The 24,299-nt window shown below is 42.8% G+C and overlaps 1 long non-coding RNA gene across 1 annotated transcript; it reads right to left on the bottom strand.

Moving 5' to 3' along the window:
* Window positions 1–5,527: 5,527 nt before the first annotated feature.
* LOC109380454 (uncharacterized) lies at window positions 5,528–15,368 on the bottom strand. Its single transcript, XR_002123477.1, has 3 exons — window positions 15,015–15,368; window positions 9,666–9,804; window positions 5,528–5,857 (listed from the first exon to the last, which is right to left on the bottom strand). It is a non-coding gene; the product is annotated as an uncharacterized LOC109380454 (long non-coding RNA).
* Between the last annotated feature and the right edge of the window lie 8,931 nt (window positions 15,369–24,299).

Here is a 24,299-nt window from a genome sequence, read left to right as displayed (position 1 = left end):
CGGGCTGGACGCCGTAGAGAAAATGAGAAGAGAGTACAGTGATTCTGACCAAGCGATCCCAGAGAAGGGCCTTTATCGCAGGTAAGGAGAAAGAAGCAAGAGTTTGTGTTGAAATAGAACCCAGTCAAGTTTGGATGAAATCCAGAAAGAAGACAGATGGATATAAATATATTTGGGAAGGAGGTGTCTAAAAGCAGTAAGTAGCTACAACTTTTAAAACAATGTAAGAATTACTCCTTAATTAAATAGAACATTGGCAGGAACAAATCTTATTATGTTATTATTGATGCATAAAATTAAAAAAGCACAGTAAATTATATCATAGAACAAATTGGTTCCCTGTGTATGAGGGCAAGATATATTCACACCAGAGTGTTCAACTTTGCTGAAAACTGCATAATGCGTGTGCATGTGGTGTTATTATTTTTCTAATGCGATTAACTATTGTTTTAGTGTTCTGTGTTCTTGTGTCTCTCTGTATTTAGTGTAATAAATATCTACTTGGTAGATACCATGCGTCAAGCCCCATGTTAAGGATCAGGGATGAAAACCACTCATGTCTGCTCTAGGAGGGCTCGCGATATGCTGAGCAGGGACAAGGCATACATTTCCACTCTGAGGCACTGGACACCCTAAGAGAGTCATCAGCAAAGTGCGATGGAAACATAGATGAGGAAATAATCCTGAGTGGGCAGGAGGGGAAGGGGCTTGAAACTATACACAGAGGAGGGCTTTGAGGGGAGCCATGAGGCGTGGACAGTGTGCCGCACATTTTCAAATCATGAACTTCGACGGCTTAAACGATCTGAGCCATTTTTAGTCCGTGTGCCTCATTTTAAGATGGAGAACATGAGACTTGGCGTTGTTAAGTGATTTGCTGAAAGGCACTGAAAGCTAAAGTCAGAGGGGGCGGAGTCCAGAGGGCAGGGTTTCCAGGTGACTGCACTTTCCAATTCCCTCAGGACTCTGTCCCCAAATCAGTGTGCCCCTTCACAAATCCCACCCCCTGTCCAGTTCAGGCCAGTTCACGTAGGCTCATTATTGAGCAGGAAAACACTGACGTGACGTGAAAATCGCTGTTTAAAGGAGGCAATGATTAAAGCAAAAATCTAGGAGTAACATTGTTAGTTTCAAGATGACCACCTTTATGTCCTTCACTTGTTGGGAGACACGATGCTGCTTATCTGGACACTATTAAGTTTGGTACAAAAAGAAGTGTTACAAGATTTACCTTTCTACTGAATGCCAGTGATCCTTAAATGACAAGTGTTATTTATTATCTGAAATATCCCTGGAAACCCAAGCCCATCTGACGCCTCCTTGCTAGGGCCTGGCAGTTGGAATCGGGCCTTTTGCCATGGTGACAGATGGTCCGAAATGTCAGCAGCCAAAGTACCGTATATGTGCGCTGATTGTGAAAGTTTGGGGTGTGAGCCTTAGCCCACATGGCGTTCCGTGCTGATGTGGATGGACGTGGTGAGGGAGCTGGGCCCAGGGAAAGGGTCTTGGCGTGGTGGCAGATACAGGTGTTCAGGCTCTTTGGCCTCGCGGTTCTTTCTGAACAGTCCCAGTCATTTTTAACTCGACAGAAAATTGCATTTCATATGTGTGTGGACCTCCACGTATTTCAAGCATATGCTTTTTTTGGATGTGCCTTAAGCCCCAAGCAGCCAGACAACGAATTTGGCACCCGGGGATGGCATGGAGCCAGGCTATGCTCTCGGATGAAGTGAGCAGGACGTGTATGTCGTGTAGAGTTAATATTTTTCTCATAAGAAATAGATGTGACTGCAACCTCGAATTTGAAGTTTCAGATCCAGTTGACTGCATTATCGATCAAAGGTGTACATAAGGTTTTCACAGATTAGCAAAATGGAGAGATGGCACCCGCACATGATTTTGGCCGTTGGAAAGAAGGAAATTCGTTTGGCCATATGGTGATCAAATGGCAATTATTAACTGCTCATTGCTTAGCTGTTACTGTAGCATAAACATAACCATATATGGGTCGGTTCGGTTAAGCTGCGGAGGCCGTGCTCCTTCATTATGTCATCTGCATGTTCTTCTTAAAGACGACAATGATTGAGCTCAATTTCATTCTCATTTTCAGTACAACGAATGTGAATACAGTTAGTCTGTTAATTAAATGCCTATATGGTTATTGGTATCACTGGCTACATTTTAACATACACTGATCATATAACGCATGCAAATGTAGTTTTATGGCATCCTAAGTGGAATATTTGTATCATGAAAATCTTCAAATTTTACAAATGCTCTTTTTTGGTTGCCATTAGTGTGAGTTTTTCCCTTTTTAATCCTTAATGAAATATGGTTAAACATTTCAACAATTATTCTGACACTGAGCACGACAAAATATCTTTCCCCATTTAATTCTAGCACACTGATGATGATTAAATGTTAATCTTAATGTTTTTTAAATGTTAGGGAATCAGATGGGAAATAAAATTTAGTGCCTTTTATATTTAATGTTTTGTGCACATTGAAACCAATGACAAAAAAATCGTTAATACTTTCTGTAGAGTTACCATACACCAAAGACAATAACTCTACTAATTGAGTTTTCCCATCAGGGAAATGAAGTAGGGGAGCTGATTGGCATGGCTTTTTCCTTGCTTGCCTTCCTCCAAATGCAAAATTCATCACTCATCTCTCCGTTCTTTCCCCAGTTTGAAAGATCGTATGTGGGGAAGACCTGGCCCATCATGTGGAATGCAAATTATATTTATTAATCTTTCTTTCCACCCTCCCGCCCTCAGACATTTCTGGATTGGGAATTTGAGTGCAGAGGCAATTCAAATGCAAATAGAGATCCTCTTTTGCACTTGAACTCACCATGACCCACCTCAGAGCTCCTTGTAAACAGGTCATACTGTAAATTCCTTAGAACCAAACAAAGAAAAGCATAGACAATCTAGGCTTTCATACACAGCTCAAATCTTTACAAATATGTAAAAGTTTAGTCTCCCGCTGGCAGGGTGGTGTACAGGGTTCGAGAATGGCTGTTCGGTTTCAGTCTTTTTGCCTTAAGTTCAGTAGTAGCTGAACAGGACGGGAAACTGAAAGAAAGCAATTTTTACGTTTGTCTTTATAGTCGAGTGTTTTCCTAAACCCTCTCCCTGCATGTACTGTGTGTGGGCAGTCGCAGAAGATACGATACCAACAGGGTTCCAAAGACGGACTGGGCTCTCTCGGGAAGAAATAAGTGCTTTCTCGTAAGAGATATGTGTAGAAAGTATGTATAGTAGTAATATGGGTGCTAACGTTAATTATATACATATACTCGTAATGTCTGTTTCTAAGTATATACTCTCTGTAGTTGGGTAATTTTACTTCTTGGGGTCTAAAAGCATAAAGGGTATAGAAGTACTGATAAAGTTTTAAACCTGATTAAGGAAACTTAGAGCGGTTTTCCTGCTACATTTTGGAGCAGAGCTGATGGTATGTCCTTGTGGGAAAGTTAGTACATATAAATAAAACAAGAGAAACATAAAAAAGTAAAATGATCATGCTAGACCCTGAGAGTCCTGTGCAACATTTTAGGACAGGTTTCTAGTGGAAAACTAGACAAACAACTTTGTCTAGCTGCTTTCCAGACAAATGAGAAAGGGAGCTATTTGATACTGGATACAAAGGAAAAGAGGAAAATGGTTAAGATGGACATGAGCAACCTTTCTCTTTTTTTCCAGATAGTCTCATCTGTGCTACAATTGATCCCTTTTCTTATAGCAAAAAGGACTAAAGGTCAGGATTTCCAAGGGCCGCGGCTTATGTCAGCACAGCTCATAGCACGGGTCTAATACCTCCATACGAAGTTTGCGCCTGTATGATGTTACATGGGACAAAGAGAGAAAATGGAGTATTAAATAGTGTTTTTTCAAACATCGTTCTATTATCATTCGTAACCCTCACATTCACTAGTATCATGAAAATGCCACTCTTGATAATTTTATGTTTTAATCACAATGTTAAGCTAAGAATAAAATTAGTAGTCCAAGCTGGTAGACTATTTCCGCACGCTAGGAATGACCTTAGCTTGTGAGCCTTAATGTATATAACATAGGATAGATATCACTACGAACATCCAAAGAGCTGACCTTTGATGCAAAGTGCTTGTGATGTTCCCGCAGTATATTCCCCCAAATATGTAAATACATATATATATATATATATATATATATATATATATGTATGTGTGTGTTTTCCTTTTAAAGAAACATACTAGCAGCCTCTCTGAGTTCTTTTTTTTTCCCCCCCCCTGAGTTTTATCAATACTTCTACTTGACAATAACTAGGAAGGCCAGTGGAAGGGGACTGCAACAGTCTTGAGAGCAAAGCCAGCTCCTGTTCCCCATGTCACCTCACGCGTCTTTGTTCCTTGGCTGCGCGTTTCCAAACTTGATCAGGCGGCTCCGCCTCTGCTGTCTCCATAAAAGAGTAAAAAGGGCAACCAACATGCCCAGCGAATGAATGAGTAAATATGAGATTTTCAACACAGAAAATACTAGTCTATCAATTACACATCCTGCTCTATTCCCCTGAAGTCAAGAGATGAGTCATTTTTCTTGTTACTGGGCCTCCTCTGATAATCAAAGGGACAAAGTGCCGGGCGGGGCATCTCACGGCGGGCTCAGCCCACCCTTGTTGGTAATGCTCTGTGTCTGGGTCTCATTTGATGTCAGATCGTACAGTTCCCTGGTCATAGCTCACGATTTTCTATTGATGGGCTAGCGCTAACGGCCACGTGGAGGGTTGTCCATCCTCTAGGAATGAACTTCTCCTTGGGGTTGATGGAGGTCACAGAAATCATGAATCGGGTCCTTTGAAAATATTTATTGTCACTAGTTTGTGATTCCATCAGTCATTTCTTGCTTGGCTTGAGTGTCTCCTGAATACCAATACTACCACCACCACCACCACCACCACCACCCGCATTTTTTTTCATAAAATGTCATTTTGGGTGAAATATTTTTGTTTGTGTGAGTTAGTTTTGGAACAATCTCAGCATGATTTTTTTTTTTTGCACTGTTTCTGGTTTCTTGAATTCTCTGCAAAAGTGTAACTTTCTTTGCATTCTTTCTTTTTTTAATTAAAGTTTATTGGGGTGACAATGATTAGCAAAGTTACATAGGTTTCAGGTGTACAGCTCTGTAATCCATCATCTATATATCACATTGTGTGCTCACCACCCAGAGTCAGTTTGCATTCTTGAGTTTACTAATTCCTCAGCGCACTGCCTAATGGGCCTAGCACTCCAAATTTTATCATATATTTATGTAGCAATAATCTCTTTATAGACAACTAAGGCAGAACAGTGCAAAGTAATTATCAACTCAGTTGTCGATTTTACATCTTCCAAATTTCTTACATATAGCATGTGTATGTTAATACTTCCTCACTGCTTCTGAATAGTTCATTAAGACAACCCATTTTCCTGGAAGAACTTTACTGCTTCTTTTCTTGGTGACTCTATTCTGTGCCACGTGAGATCATGCCATGAGAAAAATTTCTCACAGCTCCCTTTGAAGAGGTACTGATATGTTAAAGCTTAGGTTCCAGAAACACTCTGATGGGCTTGGAAGCACATTGCTGTAGAAGTGGTAGCCATCACTTCCTGAAGTAGTGAATTGTTCATAAATGTGTTTTGAAAGAACATTAGCTTGAGCCCTGGGCGCCCCGTGCTGTAGGTATCTGTCGGCTTTAATGGGATCTTAGGACTTGAACTCCAGATGTGGAACTGTGCATGCTACCTTCAGCATCTCCATTGCTGTTTACCGGGTGACACAATGGCCAATGGATACTTTCTTTCTGAATCTGGTAGGAGCTTTGGGTGAACCTGTAGATTTAATAATTAAGAAATGTCTTACATTTTAAAGAACATTTCAAGGGTTTAAACTAGAGAGTTGGGTTGAGAGTCAGGTCGAGAAGTAGCCAGCCTTCTCTGTTTCTTCCTCACGGCCAGCTCTGCTCCCCATCACTACACAATTTCCACACCTGACCCCTTCCAGTCGTCCTTGAGGGACTTGGACACCCTGTGTCCTGTGTTTTGATCCCCCAGCTTACATGGGAACGTACACTGTGACGTGTGTGTGGACACATCTGGCATGAGTATTTATTTCTGTGTTCACGCCCAGTTTTCTGGGTTTAATAAGATGATCGTGTCATACTTCTAACTACTGTTTCTTGAGCACCTATTCTGTAGTCCTTATCACCACTATGCAAGAGAAGTGTTGTGTCCCCTACTTTACAGGTGAGGACACTCGAGCTTGGAGATTTTCTGTGATTTTACACATGGAATACATTAAGTAAGGGCCATGTCGGGGAACCCAAGGCAGGTTAAGTGATTTCAAAGCTCATGCTGGGTCCTGTTTATCACGATGCCCGCTGAATAACCCGTGTGTGAAATTCCTGGGTGAGCCTCATCCATGTGACTTTCCAAACCACCTACTCTGTTTCCTTTAGAATTTTAAGTTATTCATTCGGCAGCAAATGACTGATCACGCGATATATGCCAGGCATTGTGCCGGGCCTGTCCTCCTGGCCTGAAAAATATCTTCTCTATTTAATTCTTGCCTAAGAAAACACTAAACTTAATTTTTAAAAGCCATAAATTTGTGTTCTTTCACTGTTTTCTGAAATATAGCAATAAAAGATAATGGATATGCGCTGAGGAAACCCTGAATATTTACGGCAAATTCTGAAAAGAGTACATTTTAGATCCCTACTGAGATGCTATAAATCACAATTCTATCAAATGATTTAGCCATAGAAAGGGACATATTTGTGTCTTAAAGACGGTAGCTTGTTTCTTTTAATAGAATGATCCTGACAATTTTAGTATGAGTTTCGTTACATAAATGAATCTTCTTTTCCCTTTTCTGCTAATAAAATGCTTTTAGAAATAAATTACTTCAACTGGGGTGCAATGGATGAGGATATTAAGCAGTCTTGTGAACAGTTAATTGTGACTGGAAGTCACTTATTTTTTACCTAGGAATTATCTCATACATTTTGAAATTGGGCAGTGCCTACTAAGTTTAGCTATATTTCTCCCTGTAAGCCGTAATAAATGGATGTATTATACAAATGCAGTGGTGGAAAGTTGATGATTGTGGGGATCTATTGCCTCTATCCATAGTCTCATAGTGTTTAATGCCCACGGATTCCCTGTGACGCCCAGAGCTGACCTGGACCTCGGGCCCCGTTTCTGTGAAGGAAACAGGAAGGTCTCTAGGTATTTTTGCACAGACGGGAATTTATAAAGAAGCCTCTTTCAAAACCATTGCTAGTCCTGGAGCAATGTGACCTCTGGTGGCCTTCCTGGAATGATGACGGCCATTGCATCACTGGTTTACCAGGTTAAGTGCTTCTAACAGCCAGGAGGGTGGGGACTCAGGAGGCCGTGACTCCAGCTGTTGAGTCTGAGAATAGGTGGCCGAGGCGGTGAGGCGAGGATAAGGAAGCCTGAGTCAGGCTCCAACCCCAACAATCACTCAGAGCCAGGAGACAGGTCATTTCTGCTAAATTGCCATTAACATCCAAGAACTGGAGACTAGATTCTGATATGTTGAAACTCCTGACCACCACCGTGGTCTCTCAGCGGCCACAAAGCTAATGCTGGCATCTCCATGAGTTGCCAACAGGAAATAGCTGAAAACATCAGTAAATTGACTTCAGCCTCTTGGTACGTCGAATTGGAAAGTCATCGTAATGACGTCCTCTCACATTTGTTCATTTAAGCACATGGTAACAGAGTTTCTGGTTGAATGGCTTTGTGGATTATATTTTCAAAATTTAAAAACACAAATGCTCAAAAAATGGACAAGTGACCAAGAAAGATTCTGGGACCGAAATTTGGGTTGAAGATGCCACAAGAATCAAAGTAAACCAACAAGAAGAAGATGGCAGCTCTAGTGCCATCCCTGGCTGAGGGTACAGAATCTGGGCTCTGACCATCCCGTTGGAGCTGTGGCCCGGTGGGAAGGGACTGGCTGAGCCACATTTCATACACTTACACTGCATTACACTCAGGCTCCAACCCTCAGCGCTTTAAGCAGGGGCTATTGTTTGCATCTGACACTAGCTCATGCAGGCAGGCTGCTGTGCACAAGGCAGGCTTCTGAGTCTAAGTCAGGCTGCGGTTGGCTTCTTCTTGCTTTTTATTCTGAGAAGCAGGCTGCAGGAATAGCCTTGCTTGGGACCGGGACAGGGCACACGAGCCCTGGTGGCCATTCGCGATGCTTTGACGAGCTTCTGTTCCACGTGCCCAGGTGTGAGGAGCACGTCACTTCCACCCCAGTGCATTGTCCAAACCAGTAAGCAGCACTGGTGGGAACAGGCTATATGGTCCACTGGTCAGGGGAGAGGGTGCAAAACATTCAGCCTACCACAGGTGCACGGGGGGCAAATTCCTGGAGTCGTAACATACATCGTTTCATATCCGCGAGAAGCCAGGGATACTCAGCATATCGGTCCCCATTTCACAGATCAAGGGGCTGATTCTGAGTGTGTGAAGGATCTCCAAATGCATATGACCCAGCTGTATGAGAACTTTCTTTCTAGCACACCCCAGAGTAGGTGGGTACTCATTTGGGGGTTCCTTTTAGGACTCAGCACAGTTGCTTGCTTACGGAGTTGATTAATTAGATCTTATGAGATACAGTTCTTTCGCTCATCAAATACTTATTGACCATTTATCTTGAGTCGGGTACTACGCTACGTGCTGAGGGTAAATCTGTGAAAAATACAGAAACTCTGCCTTCATTGAGTTTACCCGAAGTGGGAAATAGTCCATTTTTAAATCACAGGATTTTATCACTTTCCTTTGTCATAATTTGAAATTTCCTGATGAATTATTATTAACCTAAGTCTGTTTACCAAGGGGAAGGACTAGGAATGTTGTATGCCATTTTAGCAGAAGAAGTGATGAACAGGATGAGAACAGAATTTAGAATAGAAGCGTCTTATGTTCTGGGGTCCGTGGGGGTTCATCCTGCACAGTCATTTTTCCTTTTTTATAGTTTTCCCCCTGTCATTCTTGCCCCTTCTGTGTGCGCCTTTAAAGTTTTAGTCTTTCCAGGAAAAGGTAATTAGTATTTATTTTCAGATCTTTACTCATAAAAAGGAAGATGAATGATGGTGAAAACAGGCAAGTGTTGGCTGTGGTTGGCATCGAAATATCTTTGTGTGTCCTGAGGGAGGCAGCCTGAATCGATGGCTCAGAGCGAAGTGGAAACTGGGGCTACTAACCGTTGCCTTGTTCCTACGTGCCACAGGGTCCCTGGCCCCGCGGAGGGACCTGCACCCTGGGAGGTAGGAAAGCGATGGGGCCCNGGGGCTACTAACCGTTGCCTTGTTCCTACGTGCCACAGGGTCCCTGGCCCCGCGGAGGGACCTGCACCCTGGGAGGTAGGAAAGCGATGGGGCCCATGGTAGAAGGTCCTGGGCATTAGTGCGGAGGGTTCTGGGTAAAACAGAAACTGCCTTTGTGTGTCCCACCCTCTTCCACCTCTTGTTCTCTTTGTACCATACACTCTCTCTTTGCTTTCTCCACATTCCTTTTTACTGCACCCGTGACTCCACACTTTTTGCATATATCAGTTTTCTTGTCTAGCTCATAAAACTGTCAAGCAGCTGTTTCCTACCTCAGTCAGGGAGCAGATATTTATTGAGAACCAGTAGAAGTCTGGCACTCTGGAAGGCACAGGTCAGCCGAAATAGACAGCAGGCGGGCTCTCTTTGGCGCTCTTACCGGTCGGTCTCCACACCACTGCACCGTTTTCCCTGGGTTAAAAGTGTACAGATAGAGTCCAGATATAAATGACAATGACACTGGCTCTGGTCGTCATCAGTTACATCCGCCATTTTCAAAAACGTTAATAGGAATGGTTCTAATAAATAGTCCAACTAATACAAATAACTAACAAGGAAAGAAATCAGCTTTCAAGCTTTGAGAGATGAAGTTACAGTGTTATATCTAAAAATCAGAATTCCGGGCAACTTGGAACTTGGTTAGAAGAATTGGGGGAAGAGGAGAGGGCATCGCGATGGTCTGAAATGGGACCTGGCACCGCCTGTCCCCTCTGTGTGTCCACATCAGCCCCCTGACCCCTCTTCTCATCTTAGCGGGAACACGCCCTGTCCCCATCCCAAGGTTAAGTCCTATAGCATTCATGCCACGCCAGCCGCTCGGTCGAGATAAACGCACCATTGAGATTTCCTCTTCAAAAGGATGTAGACTATGATAGAAACATCAGTGGCTCCTAATATGTTTGGGTGAGTTGAATGCAGTTTCAAAATGAAGCCAAACATTAACCTGGGCTCTGTTTAATATTATTCTTAAGATTAGCCAAGATTTAGAAACAGCATCACATTTGGAAGCGGAGTAATTTTATGTTTTATATTTCACCTGAGAGGTAAATGGGACATTTGCATTCACTTACTCGTGTATCTGTTTGCTTAAATCGAAAGATGACTCATCCTGGCCTTGCTGTATAATGGAAAGCGATGTTAAAATTCACTCATCAGATCTAAATAGATATCTTGAGGGCCGACTCTGAGCCCCCCAGTGGGGAGTCAATAAAAACACACAGCTTAGAATCAGTCACTAGTGAGGACTGAAATTAATTAATTACACAGATGTGAAATGACAGCGTCACAAGCGCATGAAGTGCCCTCCACGGTGGTATCGAAGCATGGTTGATCAGCTCTCAAGTGGCCTCGATAGCAGGTCCTGGGCACTAAAGTGTATTCATTTGATGCTCTTTTTAGAATATCATTTGATATTAGTCATCCTGCTTCCTCTTAAAGTATTTCAATTGCACGACCAGTAAAAACTACAAAATCTACAAGCACTGGATAATTTTTTAAAATATCATAAAAAGCGCCTACAAGTGCAGTAAACCTTTTGTTTTCTTAAGTGTTTTGATATTAAATAGGAGCTTAACACAATTTAAAATCATGAGTCTAAATAAATATCCCGGGATAACCTTTTAAATTGATGTCGCCAGTCTGACATGTTGCATTAATAGGTTGAAAGGTCTAAAATAGTATAAGTACATAAAATTAGGTCTAGATTAAAAAATATATATTTTATTGCCCCAAATGAATTCCTTCAATTGTAACTATATTCAGCTTATTTCTGTGGCAATTACAGGGGGGAAATCCCCTACAGAACTGAACGCTCCCTGCTGGCAGAGCTAACATGTAACTTTAATCCCTCATTTCTCTGCCTCTACCCACCTTGGATCAAACACACCAGAAGTCTCACCACTTAGCTATACTTCCTTACTTTTCTGTCTCTATGTGTATATTTTACTTAATTTCATGTTTCTTATTCTTTATAGTATCGCCTTATCAATTTATACTTCTTACATCCTTTATAGTTTTCCTAATCGAAAGTGTATGAGAGCGCTGATGGTGATTGCCTTTATAATTCTGTCTGCATGTTGCAAAATACTGAAATGACTTCTCACCAGAAACAAGAAAAAGCAGTCTGTTGAGATGGACGGAGAGTGGCAGGGCAGGGCACCCAAGAGGAGAAAGCTGTTTAGAGAAAACCGGCCAAGAAATCGGCGTAGGAGCCCCCGGTGGCTGGGTCCTGCATGTGGGCAGGGGGAGAGAACATGAGGTCAGGAGAAGGACAGACAGAGCAGGGGAGCTGTGAGCGGAGCAGGGACCCTGGGGACCGACGAGATGTCCGGTGACTCACAGTGGAGAGAACTCACTGAACGACACAGGCATTTAACTGAGTCCCCAGAATAGTCACCTATTTCTCCTAATAAACAAAGAAGGTTTTTATGAATTACCCATCTCCTCTGACCCTAGAGACCCTCTTATCAATTATCCTAGACCCATCAGGCCAACCTGGCAAACGGGCCACCCTGCCTGTCGCAGCTCCTTCTCTCACTCGGGATTCACCTTTCACCACCACCACCTGGCAGGACCACCATCTCCCATCCTGGTTCACATCCACTACAGGGTCCCTGCCAGCACCCTTGGGTACAGAACATTTCAACAAAACCATTCTTCAAAGGTGACAGTGCACCCCGCCCATTTTTTTAAAAATTAATGTCTGGATGAAGGGAAGTACTTGTGGGTCTTCTAGGAGGGAATGGATGGCCGCTCAGGACTTGGGACCTTTTCCAATGCTATATCAATACCTCCTGGCAACTCAGTGGCGGTGAGCATGGCCCACTTTCGAATCCATCCAAACGAGCACATAATTTGATGTGCTCATCACCGCGAGCCATTAAGACTATGCTCCCTGGTAGATGCATCAAAGCTGGTCATCCAAGTTTATCTAAAATGATGTCTGCCTCCCCTGTATCAGCTCCGACGTCACTCTCACATGGAGATCTGCCTGCGGACATGGGCGCATGGCTGCATTTGGTTTCTAAGGCCAGCCGGAGACCTGACACTGCGTATTAGCTTTAGCACCCCACAATTTCTCTGCTATGTCTTAAAGTCCTCAAGTGTCAGGACCCCCCAGATTCACACGAATACGTCGCTACAGATGGGAGCTGTGTTTCCCCACACAGCTTTATGTGCTTCGTCCGACACCTGAAGACTGGTGCTGTGGCCACTGCCAAACACGCAGCCTCTGCAGCATTTACAGCTTCCTCTTTCTCGTTAGTAATTAAATATTTGACCTTGTCATTGTAAAGCACTTAGGAGCCATTATTTACCAGTATGTAAACCATAGCATCACCATTTCTAGGTTGTATTTTTCAGTGTTTTCTTTCCCCCGGAGTAAAATGCAATTTAATCTAGAATCTATCGGACCAGCAGAGCAAGCTTTCAAAGTCATTAGTTCTCCCTGAGTTCCCTCTTTAGAATTCCTCTGTTTTGTCCAACAATATAAAAATTCAACTTCCCAGACAGGCAAGGCAGCATTGCTCGGGGAAGGCTGCCCTTCTCCAAGTCCGTGGCACCCTGCTTTCTCCCTGAGTTCCAGGATGTGGATGGATGGCTGATTTCAGGGAGCTGTTTCCTAGATCCTCACCTTCGAACTCGCTGCCTCCGCTGTCCGGGGCTGGCAGACGCCTGCTGACCCCTAACAGCTTCACGTGATGACGTCACCTGCCCACTTGTCAGTGGGAAGGCGGCAGAGACGCCCACTCCTGGACGTAAGGCCAGGCGGCATTTCAGTTATTTCGTTTGTCTCTTTGTCCACTTTCTGGTCAGTGCCCATGAGGTTCTCAAAATTAGGTGTACTAAACAAATCCTGACTTGTGTTTCAGTCTTGCTTCTGAGGCAGAATTCAGTGGGACACAGGTAGCTGGTGACATCAGATTATCGCCATCATCGTGATGCGTTTCTGTTTGGTGCACCCAGACCCCGCTCCTGTGGGGCCTGTGTGGGGCCCCAGGAAGGTGACCTCTGTGAACTGAGTCCCAGGTGCCTCAGTGGGGTGAGGCCGATGGGGTCCCTTGGTGGGAGATTGGAGACAGGAGGATGCAGGGGTCACGGTGTCCTTGCCATCTCTCACCCTGCGTTGGCTCCATTTCCAGCAGCAGCTGGAAGGGTCACGACCAGCCCTTGTCCGGTGGCCCTCATCCTCCGCATCAGAGCCCACGGGGCTGTTCCTGCCGTGTCCTCCCCTCAACCCTTCAGGCCAATGGCGGTGAGGGCGTCTCACCTTTGCTTCTCATCGCCGGCGGCTCCAGCACACCTTGTTGGTTCGTTTAATTCAGTTCACACCCTTCAGTAGGGTCTCTGGAACAACCTGAGCTGCTTGGGTCTCTTTCCAGCCTGGGCCCAAGGGAAGCCCCGGGCTCCTGGTCCGCTTCCTGGTGTGTGGTCCAGCTTAGGCTAGTAAACGCTAACGTAAGCCTTTATATGTACCCACTTAACGCTAACATGCGTTATTAATTGATCTCTTTGCTCCTGAAATGGGGGAGAATCTTAATGCAATTAATTTATTTATGACCCGAGGAGATATGATGATAATTTATAACCTTTTCCCGTCCCCTTCCCCCAAAATTATGCCATCTTCCTTGAGACAGGTGAAACTGTAGATGAGTCTTTGTTTTTTACAAAATAAAAAATCATATAAGTTTTGGATACATCTTTCAAAACTTCAGTGCTACTTCCTAAATGACTTTTGTTTCAGCATTGAATATGATATATTTTCCAATTACGTGGGACCATTGAAAACTCCATATGCTTTTATTAACCTGGCAATGCTGATCAGTAGAGGCACGGTCAGTTTATGCTTATGTTAAATTCGTGTTATCAGGTCATTGTCTTTTGTGCTAGGCTATTCATAAGTTCCAAAACACACCAAAACTGTAGACTTTCTTTATTATGTAAGCATTACTCGTGTTAATTTGGAAACCACTCAGTCCTTGTTACCTGATAGAATGTGCCAAACTTGATTTTTAAAATTTTTTAATTACGCTTGACATTGGATGTTATATTTGTTTCAGGTGTACAGCATAGTGGTTGCACATTTACATACCTTATGAGGTGATCCCCTGACAAGTCTAGCACCCGCCTGACACCCCACATCGTCACCACGATGTTACTGACCACATTCTCCACGCTGCCCCCACATGCCCCCGCGACTGTTTCGTAACTGCCAGCTTGTAGTTCTTAATCCCCTCCCCCTTTTCTCCTGCCCCCCAACTCCCTCCCAGCTGTGTCTATGAGTTTTGAACTTGATTTTTGATCACTCAGATGAAGGAAGGAATTAGTAGAGGCAGTCCTCACTTTTCATAATCATGTGGGACCATAAGATGTGAAACTGAAATCATGCATAGTGATCTTAATAACCAGGGAGAAACTATAATGTATCCATTATTTTAAACTTTTTTTTCCAGAACATTACAACCTCTTACTCTCAGTTTTAATCGTATGGGAAAATGAAAACAAATAGTAAAATCTGTATTTATTTAGAACACTAATTTAAGACAATAGAAACATTGAGAATGAAAGTGTTGTCTTTCATTGTAAAAATCTTATCAAGAGTAGTTAGAGCAGGGCTTCCTTACCTCGTCGTGACGTAACTTATGAAGTCAGGCACAGTGAGTGTCTTTTTCATGCCTTTGGTGAACTGTCATATTCCTTTCTAAGTTTGGGTCAGCTTCCAGCATTTTATCCTTTGCAGTTTCAAAGTCATGAAGCCACCTCCAAGAATCCCTTTAAAGTGAAGTGCTTTTGTCACTGACGCTCCCTCTGGGACAGCTGCATCCTTCTTGCCATCCCTCGTCCTTGTCATTTATGTTGATGGGTCTGCTCTTGTGAAGGTCCTCTGGCTGTTTCTTATCTTTGTCCATCTACTCACATGTCACGCCCAGCATTGTCCCTTCTCATTTTTGAAACCTCATCTTTGTTGTCTAATTCCCTCTTTTGATGATTTGTTCTATGAAGTACCACACAGGTTGATCAGTAGGAGACAAGGAGGCAACACAACTACACACTTGCCCGAGTGTAAACAGTCACTAATGCGCAGTAAGCAGACTCTGGAAGGAATAAAATGATTGGCTGCTGAACCTGGTTTGCGTCTGTGCCTTACATAGCGATTTGTGAGCTGAAGAGCTAGCTGCGAAGTGTGTGCTTTATGCTGCTAATCACAGTTCACAGGCAGTGGCAATGGAGCCGTGTTTGGGGATGGGTGTTTAGTAACTGAGTCATGGTCACTGACATGAGCGCTTTTTGGAACCGAGACGAGTGAGGACTACCTGGGCCAGTGCTTGAATTTTGATATGAGAAGACTCATTATTTAGCTTTGTTTATGTCCCTGTTACACACTGGGCATAACTTGGCACGCACAGAAGTCACGATGGTTTGTGACGTCAAAGAAAATTTATATGGAAATGGAAAATACTTACTATATTTTTATTCTTCCTAAAACCACAGCTTTTAGCTGGCTTTACAGCAACTATTCCAACAAATGTCATCAATGCCAGAGCAAAATACTGGCCTCATTTCCCCAATCACTTCTTTTGGACATTAATACAAATTTTGTGCAAAAACTAAGTTTGAAACGCTCTTGGATTTACTGTCCAAACCTAATTTATTCTGCTTGTTAATAATAAACCCAGACTAAAGTTGGAACTCTCAAGAAATTTTCCAGAATAAAGAGAATGATTACGTGTTTTTTTTTAATTCTGAAGGTAGTAGAGAAATTTAGTAAATTATGAAATTAGAATTATATTCAGTTTAGAGTCAACAAATTAATTATTCTTTATTGGTTGGACATAAAGTGCTAAAAATGAAAGCAAAATTCTAGATTGATTAAGGTATAAATGTGTTAACTATACTCACACACATAATTTAAAACAGAGAACAATATAAAAAAAAACACCCTAAATCAAGTATCAAAAATATTAAAATCGGATGCAGACGAGTTGGGGTTGGGGGACCCTGGAGGTGGGGCCTGGCCCTGCTAGGTGCCCACACCTCTTTGCCCAGGTGGCAGGGCCACGTTGGAAATTTTTAAAAAGAAAAGAAAAAGCCAGCAACAGACGTTGCAACGACATTTTCCTCATTGGAGTATGACTGTTATAGCATTTTGTAGCTTCACACAGAGCAGAGAGAAGTTCATTGCCTGAACCCCATTATCGTGGCTGGTGGCTTATGTGCTGCACTCAAAAGCCAGACGCTAATGAAAAACGTTCGTTCTTTGTTTATAATTCATTCACTCATTCATTCATTCACTCACTCCTTTAGTAAATACCGCTAATGTTAATATCCCATATGCTAAATACAGGGGTTGCAGTGAATGAAAACGCCCCTAATTCTTGCCCAGTCGTGGAGTTCATAGTCTCATGAACAAGCAGACGTTTAGCAAGTGAACTTGTAGTAATAAACATATAATTAGCTCACGTGGGAGAGGAAAAGAACCGAATGAGCTGAGGGAAAAAGAGAGGGAAACTGTTTTAAATAAGACGCTCAGTAAGACCCTTCTGAGAAAGGGACATTCGCGCTGACATCCGAGGGGAGACCTTCCCTAGGAGTCAGGGCAGTGCCTCGTACATGCGGAGAACTAAGTAAAGTGACAAAGGTGAGGTTTTAGCGCCCCTGAGAATATGGAGGGCCAGAGAGTAAGGGGTACATGAGAGAAGGCCCCAACCTTCCAGCCCGAAGTCATGCGGTTCCTTGTAAGTGCAAAAGGGCGGCCTTGGACTTGCCTCATAAGGAGAATGATGCAAACGGACTTACATGTAAGTTACCTTGAGGACTTTGTGAGGGGCATGGAGAACAGCAAGCGTGTCCACCAGGAGGGGAGAGGCAGCAGCGGGCGGCAGCAGGTGTGATGCCCACTCTGCCAAATGCGGACGTCCACACGCCGGGGTGATTTCAGCGGGGAGAGCAGGGTTAGTGTTCAAGCCTCTGAATTTAAAAGCGGTGCCTGCGACCCTGTGCTGAATTCTGGGAACAGCGAGCTTGGCCAGAAAAAAGGGAGGGTTGCGCTTCCCCTGTCCATCTGGAGCACACGGGTTGTCCACTGTCACATCTTCCTCCTGTGCGCCACCAGCTACAATCGACCGCTGGCTTCTACACATCCCTGCTCCTACATGTGTGTGTGGACATGGTGCCCCCCGGCCTGGAATTGTCACTCCCCACAGCTCGGCCATGGCCTCCTAGTACCAGGCCCGCCCCACGGGCCATGTTGCATTTCAGCCTCGCCTCCCTAACTCCTAACTTTGCTGCCCAGGCTTGCAAAGCTCTGTCCTAAATGTGAGAATTCACTTGTTCTGGCGGGTCCACTCAGAAGTGTTTGTAGAAGAGGTTCAGCTCTTGTCACTGGGCTTTTGGGCAAATTTTGTGTCCCTTTCTCTGATTATACCGCTTTAGGAAAAATGTATCTTAACCTTGTCTGCCTACCTTTTTATAGTTCAGCCTCCATCTCTCTTTCTCTTTCTCTCTAAACTCTCCTAGCTGTACTTTTCTGTAGCTGTAAATGCCACATAAATATAGAGATTTTTCAGTTTGTTTTCTCCAGCCAAGATAATTCTTCTAAGTGCCAGACTCATGCATCTCACGTGACACAGCCTTGTCAATGCCTCATAAGCATCTAAAAATTCACGTGTATATTTGATCTTGCTCTCTCTCCAGTCCATGGCAAAACAACAACAACAACAAAACACCAGCTCATTCCTTCCTGAATTTTCTCCTTCAGAAAATGACACCAGCACCAGCCTAGCTATTTACCAGTCAGTGCTGACTTTCCCTTCACCTGTAGACCCACCAAGGAAAAGTCAGAAACTTCTTTTGACAGTGTCCTCAGGAACTACCTGGACTTGACTCCTTCTCACAGCGCTTTCCCCACCACCCTCCATTGCATCTTGCTTTGCTGGGACAATAACTTACTAACTCATTTACCTGACTACACACTTGCTACCCTGACTGTGTGCCAAGGAAGAGAGCATATTCTACCTGCAGAGCCAGACCCCCAGAGGCACAGCAATCACACACAGCATGGCTTCTTTTATTTAAATGTACTGGGGTGACATGGGTTACTAAAATTACATAGCTTTCAAGTGTACAGTTCTGTAATTCATCATCTGTCTATTGCATTGTGTGTTCACCACCCAGAGTCAATTCTTTTTCCATCACCATATATTTGACCCCCCTTTCTCTCTTCTACCACTCACTTCCCCCCTCTGGTAACCACTAAACCGTTGTCTGTGTCTATGAATTTTGTCTTATTCGTTTGTTGCTTTCAGTTTTATATCCCACATATGCATGAAGTCATGTGGTTCTTGACATTTTCTGCCTGACTTTTGCTTAGCATGATAATCTCAAGATCCATCCATGTTGTTGCAAATGGCAGTATTTCACCTTTTCTTTTGGCTGAGTAGTATTCTGTTGTATGTACATACCGCTTACACTTTCCTGTGGCAGATTCCAGATTCATTCAGTGCCATGATTAATTTGGAGGGGGAGAAGCCACAAGGCACCAACCTTGAAGTTTCAACCATGGAGCCAGGCATCCTGTGATCCTACAAACATGCACACATTTTTACTTAATTTTTCCTTAGACTATCCAGTACTGCCTGAAAGAGCTTCAAACCCAAGCATAAAAATATTCTTATAGTTATTGCATTTGATTCTCACATTTCTTACATTTTCGTGGGTGTTCAGAGAAGCAAGTGACAAAGTTGAGTATTTCCATTTCTTATGTTGCAGTTTGTGTGAAGCAACACAAATCCATACAGGAACAGCCAAAGGCAAAAAAAAAAACAAAACCCAAAAAACAAAAACAAACAAAAAAATGTTTAATCTGGAGGCATCATTTGTGAATATATGAAAATCCATTATTTACCTTCACCTGCTAAGTCATAATCCAGATTTGGCACATTTCTCTTCCGAGGAAAGGTCTTACTCTGTGTCCTACTGGACAACTTTTCTGCTTCAGCAGAAAATTTTCAAGCTTCTTTTCAATTGTTTCTATTCTTCATCGCTCTGTTCAGCTTTTTCTGGGTTTTTATTCTTGTCTGTGATCAGGAATTCACATCAAATTTGCAAGTCTGTAGTTTCCAGAATCTTTTTAGTTTTTACCCTTCGTAAAACTCTGCACAATTATGTTTCTTAATTTTTACGGGAACATTAACACTTTCTCTAAATGTTCCCGGTTTTGGAGTCACGTTTGAAAATTATTTCAGTGCCTTCGTGTATAATTCTTTTGATCATAAAAATGTGAACTCATTCAAAACAAGAAGGAATTCCTTTTTTTTTTTGTCATAATGCAATGTGAGTGCCAATCCCCCGTAACAGAGCTCCTCAGTGCTTTCCAGATGGAAGCGAAGCCTAGAAGATGACAGCCTGAAAGGAGGCCCAAATAAACCAAACTGCACCTTCCACCAGAGTCACTGTCACAGTGCTTTCTGCCCAGCAGGAATTTCAAATACCCAGACGATTTTTTTCTATGATTTTGTAAGATACCTTGCTCATTTGTCCAGCATGAAAATGACTGGAGAAGGCTGGAGTACCCCAAGGAAAGACAATCCCATTCCCCTTTCATTGTTTTCGTTCCAGAAACCCTCTCTCATTTCATAAAATGCAAAACCAGATTTCCAAGTAGCTTAAATTAATCCATATTTGCACAGCCTGCACTGTATACCATTAATGGAGAAAAAGGGGAAAGACTATGAAATGTATATGAATCTGTAATGCATGACCCTTCCCCACCTCCATGTAATGAAAACCTGAGATTTCTTTTCTTACATGGTTACAGGAGCGAGGGGAAGTGGCACCCCGTGAGTGTGGGCTCTCGATGCAATGCTTCGCATCGCTGGTTAGTAATGCCACATATTAAATTTAACCACCTCATCTTCTTGGTACAGTTACTACTCGATAGAGTTTCAACAGTTTTTTTTTTTTCTTCTTCCCCCTGCTCATTATGGAACAGATATTACAGAGGCTAAAAGGGGTCATACATTAACTGGATGAGATCCAATTATGGGAAAAACCAGAGCAGTCCCCCTGGGGAACCTGAAAGCCGGACTAAAGTGATCACGTGACTACACATTAAGATGCATGAAAACGTTCACTTTTTTTCCAAGATAATTGAATATATGTATGTCAGTAAAATTATTTAAGAATCCATTCTGTCAGCTACAGATGCCCAGTGACTAGAATTCCTAGAAAACAAAACAAAACAAAACTTGTCATTAAAAAAAAAATCGTTTCCTACTATAATGGATACTTGCTATAGAAATGTACATTTAAGAAATATATAATTATTTTGGAAGATGCATTTTTGGCTTTCCACCTATATTTAAATAATCTTTAAATTGAAGTTACTATTACTGGTGTTAACAGAAAAACTATGGTCTCATGCAAATTGTTAGACAACCTGAAGTCATACAGGTTGAATATAAAAATCAGACACTGTCCAAGGTAATTACCAAAATTTGAGAAGCCAATGATATGTCCCAAAATATATAGATCTAAGCATGTATCCAGTTTTGATAGCAGAAACCAATTATTTCAGTTTGGAATATAATACATATGGATATTTCAAGTATAACCTTTTGGAGGCAAAATATTACTTGAAAAAAATCTCAAGATGTGAGTTGTACTTTACAAAACACAATTAGAACTTTTCTTTATCTTTGACATTTCTGATTTTTTTTCTGAAGCTTTCTATTGAAATGAATGAAATAATTGCAAGTAGACATTTGCTGGAAGTTAAAAACTAACTTTATTTTCAGTACTAATTTTGTTATATACCAGAGTACTATAAATAATACCAAGAAGTGTCGTAAACTTACTTCCAAGCGATCTTATTGCAAGCATTTTTTTGCAAGGAAATTTGAATGTATTAGGTTGCAACTCCAAACTGTTGGAAATGCCTGACGTGATAAAGTGAGTGCCCATCTCCCAATGCACAAAAGCACTTGAATAAAGCATCTTTTTACAATAAACCCGCCTGGAAAACAGCCAAGTGACAAGTAGGCTCCTTAGGCAGCCCTGGGGAAGCAAGAAACTGAACCTCGGTCCGGGAGGCTGGGTGACCACAAATTCCTCCAGTGTAGCCGTAGGAGATAAAGGTATTGTTTACAAATGAAGATCAAGTTGGACGGATTGTTAGGAAACCTGGATCCTGCCCACTTACCTGAATAACTGCGTGCAGGAGGGCGTGGCTGGGTGGGAAGGGCTTGTCACACTCCCCAGGGAGCTCGCCTCGGGTGGGAGCAGGCACCTCCTCAGCCGGATCACCCCTCACAACCTGCAGCCAGAGCACCCCATGCCTGTCCTGCAGGCTCAAATTAGGCTTGAACAACTGGAGAGTGGAGCAACGTGTTTTGGTTTAGAGCAACATCATGATTTTTAGGCGAAAGCGGTCTCAGTGAGGCAGTGCCCCAGCCGGGGGTGTTGGCCTCCCCCCAGGGGGCAGTTATGTCATCACCTTTTGAAGTTTGGGTTGAAGACCTGGGGATGGAGTGGAGAGGGTAGTTGTCCTGGTTGCCTCGCCTTTGTTTTCGCTTGGTCTTTATTAACTGGCTTGTGTGGGGTTAAGGTCAATGTCAGCTTTTGGGCTCATGTTTTCAAGGCCGGACGCTTGGATTACTTCCTCTTCTGTTAGGATGCTCTCCCCATTCCTTCTGGTTATGACTGAGTCCCGGGCTCTTCCTCGGGCTCCTCTTTCAGATATCTGTTTTGTGGTTGTGACAGATTAAATCTACAAACACTTTCTACATGTTACCCTGGGTTGGCAAGAACAGCCTAACATGGGGGTGCCATAACCCAGGGACCCCACAATGTCTCATGTATTCTGTTGCCAGTCACAACTAAACTACAGCAGAGAGGCTGTGTGTCGGGTTCCCACACCTGCCTTCTTCAGAAGTCCTGGGGCACACCTCCTCCCGACCTTTCCCCTGACCTCACGGGAGCCCCATCAGGTGTATTTCCACCCTGGAAATCAGCAAATGCTGTAAACCAGGAGTGTTTCCTGCCTCCCCTCCACCTCATCCCAGAGTCAAAATTTACCAGCACGCCACTGAAAACATTCCTTTTTTAAAAAGCCATCCCACATCTGTGCTTTGTAATCAAACCTTGTCTATTACCCGCATTTTGAAAGTCTTAGCCTTATCATCAGACTTTATAAAAAGCATGCATTTGCATAGCAACACGCTTCAAGGTAGTATCGATTTACCTGTCGGGGGTTATTGCTGCAAACACTCGACTGGCTAAGCTCCACAACTGATTCAATCAGATTGATAACATTATTCTCAATTTTAAAATCAATATTTTAATCTTTATTATGTGAGAACATTGTGTAAAAATACAAATGCTATTGAACAGCAAAGTTAAAAAATATTTACAAGAATAAATGAGTTAAATGAATTATGAAATAGAATATAGCTCTTCTCTTATTTTTCACTTGTTTTAATTTTTCCTGAATACTACAAAGCTTAACCTTAAGAAAAGTAGAAGTCATCCATATTAGGTTTCTATGTCTGCTATAACTATAACACATTGCCATAAACTTAGTGACTTAAAATAATATATTCGGTCACAGTTCCAGAGGCCAGAAGTCCAAAGCCAGTGTCATAGGACCGAAAGCAAGTGAGTGACCAAAAGCAAGATGTCAGCTGGGGCCACACCCCCTCCAGAGACTCTGGTGGAGACTGTCCCCCTGCCGTCCCTGCCCCTTCCAGCCTCTGCTCTCCTCATCACCTTCCCTCCTCTGCGGGTGTGTCTGTGTCAGCTGTCCCTGAGCTGCTCTCCTATAGGACACGTGTGATTCCATGGACCCACCCGGGTCATCTTGAGATACTCCCTCTCCCCAGATACTTAATTGCGTCTTTTACCACTGACAGCAATTTCCACAGGATTCAGGAATTAGAACCCAGCATCAGCCCATGGTATCACCTGTCACCTTGGAAAAAAATTAAATATTAGTAAATCTCTATACTTACTATATTCGTAAAAAAAAACCAACACCCAAGCCTAGGTGTTTCCGCCTTCTTTCAGAGGCCTAAGCAAAGTGATCCAGTGTCACTGAGCATTCACTGGCCACCGAGGAGTGGCTGACAGGGACACAAAATATCTGTCTTATTAATATTCACAGATTATTTTGGTCATTTTGGAACTTCAGTTTATGCAGCTCTCATTTTAATGTTTGAAGTATAAAAAAATGACTTGTTTTTCCTTTCTGTAAGTATAATGCCCTGTTCACATTTAAGTTAGGTTATTTATTCATAAACATTTTCAACACCCACCTTGTTAAGTTAGGTACTTTTTTAGTTATTACCTTAAGATTTTATGACAGGTGTGGTCAATTATGGATTTTTTCCAATATGCATACATCAAATTGATTTGCCAGAATTCCTTATAATCATGACTTGAATTAGCACATTCCCACTGGAAATGTTTTTTTTTATTGAATGCCAAGTATGTCCTGAGCAATTTGTTACTTTCTTGGAAAAATAAAGAACCGCAAACTATTGTCAGAGAATCACAGAGAGAAGTGATCTCGCCCAGAAAGGCACAGACCCTGTGCCAGCTCGGTGGGTTTAAAAACTCGCGTGTTTCCTGATTCACGGTATGTCTCCCCTGCCAGTGCTTCATGTTTATACGACGGAGAAACTATTCGCATGATATAGGCAGTCTCGCAGGCTAAAGGAGAGCAAGGATTTGAACTCAGACATGGTTGGCTTCTTGACTCTAGCACATATATAAGAGTGGGCACGTTATTGACCTGTATCATTGGTAAGGGACTATGTCTTTTAAAGATGAGAATCAGTTATCCTTGAGGGAATAAGACAAGGCTTTGTGGAGGAGGCAGGGTCTTCAGGCTTCAGAGATTGAAGAAAGGGATG

This window comes from Hipposideros armiger, unplaced genomic scaffold (assembly GCF_001890085.2).
Source record: "Hipposideros armiger isolate ML-2016 unplaced genomic scaffold, ASM189008v1 scaffold_37, whole genome shotgun sequence".
NCBI classification, from domain to species: domain Eukaryota; kingdom Metazoa; phylum Chordata; class Mammalia; order Chiroptera; family Hipposideridae; genus Hipposideros; species Hipposideros armiger.
This window is presented reverse-complemented; position numbering and strand designations above follow the sequence as displayed.